At 43.7% G+C, this 8,067-nt stretch overlaps 1 long non-coding RNA gene across 1 annotated transcript; it reads left to right on the plus strand.

Annotated features, from left to right (window-relative positions):
* The first annotated feature begins 783 nt into the window (after window positions 1–783).
* Window positions 784–4,805, plus strand: LOC140465121 (uncharacterized). Its single transcript, XR_011955106.1, has 3 exons — window positions 784–851; window positions 1,345–1,507; window positions 3,960–4,805. It is a non-coding gene; the product is annotated as an uncharacterized lncRNA (long non-coding RNA).
* Window positions 4,806–8,067: the final 3,262 nt, after the last annotated feature.

Genomic DNA, 8,067 nt, shown 5'->3' on the forward strand with positions numbered 1-8,067 from the left:
AGTTTCCCTACAAGGGCAAACATCTTCCATTGCCCATCTTATCAAGTCCCGTCAGTATTTTTTATGCGACAACATGATCGCCCTATAGTCATCTAAATTCCAATGGTGATAGGCCTATAAGCCTCTCATTGTACTATAAGCATGGAAATTCCCTCCCAAGGGCATTGTGCATTTACTTACAGCGCATGGACGACAGCAGTTCAAGAAGGCAGCTCATCACCACCTTCTCTGGGCAACTAGGAATGAGCAATAAATGCTAGTCAGTCAGTGATGCTCACATCTCATGAGTGATTTTTTTAAAAAAGCCCTTCATCTCAGGAATGCATCCAGTGAACCCTGTATGAATAACTTCTAACACAATTTTTTTTTCTTTTTATCAAGTAAGGACTTCAAAAGTGTACACAGTGCTCCACATCTCATCCCACCAAGGTACTGTACAGCTGCATTAAAATTTCCCTCTTATAATACTCCATTTCCTTTGCAGTAAGTATCCAGCATTCCATTTACCTTCCTAATCACTTGTGACACCTGCACAAAGTTTTGTGATTCATGTATCAAGACGCTCAAATGTCTCTGTACAATGGAGTTCTGCAATTCCTCTCTTGTGAATGATTTAATAATTTCATGTCTTCAAGTTCTGCCCTATATCTCCCAATCTCTGTGAGATGAAAAGGTATAATTCTTTGGGTTGTAGCTCTGCCACTGTTATTGCTAATGCACTTTTTTCTGGTTGTCTGACAGGAAGTAAACCTCCTTTGGCTCAATCAATGTCAAGTGATCCTTCTGGAATAAACTGCCATTTGGGATTGATCCAGTGCTGGCTTTAATCAAACAAATGGTTTTCAAATGAGGTCAGTTAGTGGACTAATAATCCAGTGACCTGCACTAGTAGTAGAAGACCTAAAGCAACAAGTGGTGATGGTGAAGGAGCACACTAAGCAAGACAGCTCAAGAAGTTATACCAAGACTACCTAAATACAGGTGGTGACGGGCAGCTAGGGAGGTCAAATGGATCTTCTCTAGAAAAAGGGTGTGTTTGGGGAAGGGATGCCTCTTGGAGAGATGAATTGGACAGACAAATGATTTTCTTCTACCAGATGTGGGCTCAATTCCACACAAACAATTTGGGACAAATCTTAGTGGCTTGAATGACATGGACTATGGTTGGAACCCTGTGAGAATTATGTGAAAAGTGGGATGAGGCCTTTTCTTGATGACAGCAGCAACTTGTTGCATTTTAAAACAGCATTCTGGGTGACAAGATCAGATTCCTGCTTGGTTGGGGGAGGATTATTGCTTGTTAACAGCTTCATTAATATAGAATCCCATCTCATTAATATGCAGCTTCCTACTCTACCCCTTGCTCTGAGGAAACTAGATGTTGATGGCTCCCGAGACGAAAATCGAAGTGAATCAGATGTCAGCTTGCCGTATGCTCCTTTAGACTGCCATCTTGGAAAACTAGCAACAATATCGCAGGAGATGGCCCAGGACACCAGAAATATACGTAAGAACAAAAGAACCGGGAGCAGGAGTCGGTGATTCAGCCCTCATGTCTGCTCCACCATTTAATATGATCATGATTAATCCCATCACAGTCTCAACGCCACTTGCCTGCCCACTCTCCATAACCCTTCAACCCATGACCAATTAAAAATCTTCAGTCTCCTCCTTACTTTTACTCAATGCTCCACTATCCTCTGCACTCTGAGATGGTGAATTCCACAGACTCGTAAACCTTCGAGGAAGCAATTTCTCCTTGTCTCAGTTTTAAATCTGTTTGCACTCACCCTAAAACTATGACCTCTCATTCTAGATTGCACACATGAGGAAACATCTTTTCGTGTCTTCTTATACCTCAAATAGATCACCTTTAAATTTTCTTAACTCCAGAGAGTATCGGCCGAAACTTCTCAATCTCTCTTTAGAACCCTCATTTCTGGAATCTGGCTAGTGAACCTCCTTGAACAGCATCTACTATAACAAATTCCTTACACAGATAAGGGGAACAAAATTGTATGCAATTCTCCAGGTGAAATCTCACGAATGCCTTGTAGAGTACCGGCAACACTTCCCTACATTTCTAGTCTATTCTTTTAGCAATAAATGTCAAAATTCCATTTGCCTTCCTTCTTACCTGCTGTACTGCATACTTATTCTCCACAATTCATGAATGAGGCCTTCCAGTTCTGTCTGCACTGAAGCACTCTGAAATTTCTCTTATTTTAGATAAATTGCCTTTCTATTCCTCTGACCAAAATGAATAACCTTGCATTTATCCATGTTAAATGTCACCAAATTTTGGTCCATTCACCTAACCATATCTATTTGTAAATTATTTATTTCTTCATTGCAACTTGTTTACAGTGAAATCTGACAACTACTGTCCTCTGAGCCCTCATGGGACTTCTGATACACTTGCAGGACCCCTTCTGCTGTCTATTTTAGGCTCCCTGCCACCGGCAATTAGCAAAGATTGAAATACTGCTGCAAGGATCCTTTACACATAGAAACAGGCATACAGCTTATGGGTTGGACCAACAGAATCTCAGGGCTGCTTGCTTTCTCTCTTAGCACTCCCTCAGTTCATGCCTACCTACATGATCACAGCATTCCTGTTTTGCTTTGTCATAGCCTATCTTATAATACAACGGTGCTTCATCCAAACCCTAAGTGCTCACAGAATTGTCATGTTAATTTGCTCACACTCAGAGTAACCAGCACAGATATCAATCTTGCACCTACAGCATGCCTTACCTACCTGCTCTCAAACACATTGCATGATTTTTCAACCAAATGTGAAGGGTAGTCCTCTGTCGAGTCAAGGGCAACTGCTGTCAGTCAAGGGATGCTCGGTAAAGTGAGTGAAGGGCTGAGTACACACACAATCTGGGGCCTGGCCACAGTCAGGGAATACCTGACTACAGTTTGGGGAGTAGGTTATGGTTAGTCATGTAAGACCTTCACAAGCAGTCAGGGAATTGCATATTGTCCGTTGGGGATCTGCAAGGACAGCAGATAGTGGTCTGGTCAGTCCCTTCTGGTCAAAGTCGGTCACATGGGTCTGGAAAGAAGTCAGTTCTGGGGGTCTATGCGTTGACTGGAGGAGAGGGAACAGGTGCTCTATGATGATGGGTGGAAGCATTCAAGGCTTGGGTGAAAAAAAGTAGATGCATGTGTTGAGATGAGTCAAGGACAGTGAGGGTCCAGTTGCTCTACAAGGCTGCTGACAGAGGTACCTGCTGCAACCAGGGCTGAGAGTACCATTTTGCAACTCCCTGACTGCTGTGCAGTGCAAATAGAATGCCACCCATGCCTTAACCTAAGCAGGTGGTGGAGCTAATGAAGATTCAGCTCTGCTGCTTGGACTGGTCTGGGGCTTTCTCCACTGTAGTCCAGGTGTGCTGTCATCTGCACATTGGAGCAGACAATGAGGTGAGGTGCTAGATGCTGAAGAACTGGGAGATGGGAACAGTTGACTGAGGAGGGTGAGGACACTGGGGAGGAGGAAGCTCTCCTTCTACATAACACAGCTCAGCTGTGTCGGGCGCTACCAGTCAAACAGGCTTGACACTCCGTTCTAGTAGATGAGAGCAGGGTGCAGCAGACAACTCTGGAATGTAAATTAGTCATTGGCGATTGTGCGAGTAATTTGTTTCCATTGTGGGGCAATAATGCTTATTTTGCTTTCACTGGGTGCAAAAGAAAATTTGGAATTGTCCGAGTACTTGCAAATTTGTGACAGACCCCACTGAATACTGAAAGATGCTGATTTGCAGGGGCTTTGGGAACAGTGCAGTGTACAGTATAGTATAATAATTTATTGTCACTTGCAATTAGGAAAATACAGTGATTAGTGTTTATGTTGTCATACTCCAGCGTCAATTTTAATTACAGAAAATATAAAAAAAGAAATAATTCAGACAAAGTTCACCTTTTGTTCCATTCATGTCTCCTAGGTTTCTGATGGGCCTTTGGGATGCTGCTGCCAAAGCTACCACTGAAGCCGCCATAGAAAGGAGGAACGGACTGGACTCCCAATGCCTCTGTCCACTGCGGCAGCCCCCTCGCCACCACCACAAGGATTCCTGCCATTGCAAGGTGGAATGGACCTGATGCACCACGTGTAGTCACTGCACAAGTCACCGTATTGCGACCAGAGCTAGAATGAACGAGCCTATCCATTACACCACTGCCACTTTAGCCTCTGCTGGAGTGACCACATCATTACCATGGTCAGCAGGAAATGAGACAGGGCCATCAAGTTGCTGATGCTGAAGCCACAGTCACCATGGTGATTTAGAGACAGTGGATGATGGGATGTAGCTAAGGACTTTAAACTGGGTGGCTTGCTGGCCATCAGCAACTGCTGCCAGTCAGTGGATCTGCATGTGCCAGGAAATGTCAGCCATGAACAGCATGTGTTTATGGTTGCTGTGCCATTATATTGCTCATGAGAGACAAATTCAAATTTTTATAGCTTGATTTGGTGTTCCACCAGGGTTTAAAGAAAGCAGTTGCTCAAGGGACTCTATTCTGAAATATCTGGTGATTGGTGAGCATTTCCCTGTAATACCTGGTGATTGGTCAGTATTTCCCTGTAATATATTGTGATTGGTGAGTACTTCCAGCTACGACGATTGGGAGAACTGGGTGAGCGTTGGACGATGAGGGTGACACATTGGGGAAAATAGGTAGTTAATGAGGCAAGTTTGTGATAAAATAATAAGAATTGCGCTTGGCCTCATAGAGAGAAACCTTCCATGAAACTCGATAAAATTGATACTTCGCCAAAATGTGATAATATTTAGCCCTGTGCCTTTCTTTCTTAAGCTTAATTTGCCATCATGTTTGTAATGACCTGAATCCAGTTGAATAAAGGATCCCTGCGTCATGATCTTTGGCCTGTCCGTGTGTTCAAATCTCATCTTACGTAGAGAAATAAAGTGTATCTAGCAAGAACAAACTGGTATATGAAGCCACTATATAACCATTGACTTAAAATCCCAACTGTTTCACTAAGTTGTTTTGGGAAATTAAAGTTACTGTTTGGTCTGCCTGTCATTTCAGTTTTGTACCAGTACAGTTGATTCTTAGCAGCATTTGAAGTCTCCTAGCGAGCTGTATAGTTATTAGCGAGTGGAACAATTGCAAGTGTCTGTCCTATCACAAGAAACATTTACTTCCTTGAAAGATTTATCATTCAAATTTAGAGTTAAACCTGTATCCATCAGGCTAGTGTTTAACTTGAGAGTCTCGAACTCTGATAACTTGGTAGAGTGTTATACCCCTGACAATCTATCTGGAGAGGGAACATGGAACTGAGGGAGGAAATGGGGCCTTATGCCTTATTGAAATTCCAGTCTAAATTCCACTCCATGTGAGAAGGATGTAAACTGCACACCATGCCAAAGATGAATTTAGGCCAGGATCCTTTGGCTTACTAAGTAGTTTTTATTGATTAATTCTTCTAGGCACCATTGACTAGTCTGGCATTTATTGCCCATTTCAAGTTACCCTTGAACTTGTGCTTGTGCTCAATACTTCATCTTGAACTGGTGGAGACCATGTTGTGAAGGTATTTCCCCAAAGCTGCTAAAAGGCGGGTAATTCCAGGATTACTAACTCGGGTAGCACCTCATAGTTATAAAATGAGTATTAGATTAGGAAGTAAAACAAGTTAGATTGCACTAAGTAGAGATATACCTAGTTGCTGTGCATTGAGTGACATTAATTGCTCGTAATGTTTTGAGAGTTTTCATTTAAGTAAAAATCCTTGTGAAGAGCAACATGGTGGCTCAGTGGTTAGCACTGCTGCCTTACACTGGATTAGTGGTGCTGGAAGAGCACAGCAGTTCAGGCAGCATCCAACGAGCAGCGAAATCGACGTTTCGGGCAACTTTTGCCCGAAACGTCGATTTCGCTGCTTGTTGGATGCTGCCTGAACTGCTGTGCTCTTCCAGCACCACTAATCCAGTATTTGGTTTTCAGCATCTGCAGTCATTGTTTTTACACTGCTGCCTTACAGCCTAGGCAACCTCAGGTGACTGTGCAAACTCCACACAGACATTCTCCCTGCATCTGTGTGGGTTTCCTCTGGGTGCTTTGGTTTCCTCCCACAATCCAAAGATGTGCAGGTCAGGCGAATTGGCCATGCTAAATTGCCCATAGTGTTCAGGGATGCCGAGGTTAGGTGCATTAGTTAGGGGAATGGATCTGGGTGGGTTACTCTTCGGAGGCTCAGTGTGGACTTGTTTCCACACTGTAGGGATTCTATTTAAAAAAAGATGGTTGTTTTTTTTGCTTTTTGGAAATTTGGGTGAAGACAATGAAAGTGTAAGCTTCTAAATACTGAAAGAATATGAAGGAAGCTGACAGAGAGCAATGTATAAGGATAATGGAATATTGGAAGACTAGGCAACATTAACAGTTTGATGGATTGACCTTAATTTGTGTGTCACCTTGATATATTGAAATCCTTGTGCTATCACACATTCGTCTACTTTCTCTGGCACTAGCCATTCAGTCCCTAGCCGTCTGCTTTCTGGCACTCCCTTCAGTTGTGGGCAGCAAGGTCATTCTGCTTCCTCTTCATCATGTCAGTCAGATTCAGACAACAGCAGAAGTCTTTCATTACGCAGAACTTTTCACCCAGTTTTGCACCTTGCTTTTCCCACACTGAATGATCCACCAGAGTTATTCAGGTGACCTTGAGCATTCCTACAATGGTCTGCACTTCCTGGTTTTGCTCTCTTCCTACAGAAACTTTATTGGAGTCATGTAGTAAAATTTCATGGGGCAACGCTCATAATTAGCTAACCTTCTGGATGAGTCATGAGCCCTAGTGTTGGGGATTGTTGCATGAAATTGTCATGGCAACCTCCTGAATAGCTGGCATTGGCATGCAGGGAATGGTGAGAGGTATTATACACCAGCAAAACATTAATAGAGTCAAACTCCCACCTAATACTGTCTCAGAGGGGGTCATGCCCACGTGCTTCCACTCAGAAGCAAGAGGCCCTCGGGACTCGCTTCCTTGCCTCACCAGGTAAGTGATAAAACGCTAAGGGTAGTGATGTTTCACTGGCTGCCAACGCCTCCCACTTATTCTACACCTCTCATGTTTCTTCACAATGCCAGCCTAGAGTCTCCTTACTTGAGGAAGGATACACTGGCTTTGGAGGTAGTGCAGATGAGGTACACAAGATTGATTTCAGAGATGAGGGGGTTACCCTATGAGGAGAGGTTGATCCAACTGATACTTGCTAGAATTTAGAAGATTGAGAGGGGATTTTATAGAAATATATAAAATTAGGAAAGGGACAGATAAGATAGATTCTGGATTAGTGGTGCTGGAAGAGCACAGCAGTTCAGGCAGCATCCAAGGAGCTTCGAAATCGACGTTTCGGGGAAAAGCCCTTCATCAGAAATAAAGGCAGTGAGCCTAAAGCATGGAGAGAAAAGCTAGAGGAGGGTGGGGGTGGGGAGAAAGTAGCATAGAGTACAATGGGTGGTTGGGGGAGGGGATAAAGGTGATAGGTCAGGGAGGAGAGGGTGGAGTGGATAGGTGGAAAAGGAGATAGGCAGGTAGGACAAGTCCGGACAAGTCATGGGGACCTTTTTACCATAGATAAGATAGAGGCAGGCAAGTTGTTTCCTGGGTGGGTGAGACTAGGACTCGGCCATGGCCTCAAGATTAGGGGGAGTAGATTTAGGGCAGTCATGGGGAGGAACTGCTTTTCCCAAAGAGTAGTGTACACGTGGAATTCTCTGCCCAAGGAAGCAGTAGACGCAGCTTCATTAAACACAGTTGGATGTGCTTTTGCATGGTAGGGGATAATACGTGTAACAGGAGCTGAGATGGTGGATAAATCAGCCATGATCTTAATGAATGGCAGAGCAGGCTCAATGAGCCAAACAGCCTACTCTGGCTTCTATTACTATGAAAAAATCAAGTTCAACAGGATCTTCTTTCCCCACTGCTTCTGCCAAGCCTGTTTGCTTGGCTGTGGTTTTACTAGATGGTAGGTAGGGACATTGGGAATTTTACTCATCGCTTCATGTGCA

The sequence above is a fragment of the Chiloscyllium punctatum genome, chromosome 41 (assembly GCF_047496795.1).
Source record: "Chiloscyllium punctatum isolate Juve2018m chromosome 41, sChiPun1.3, whole genome shotgun sequence".
In the NCBI taxonomy this organism is placed as follows: domain Eukaryota; kingdom Metazoa; phylum Chordata; class Chondrichthyes; order Orectolobiformes; family Hemiscylliidae; genus Chiloscyllium; species Chiloscyllium punctatum.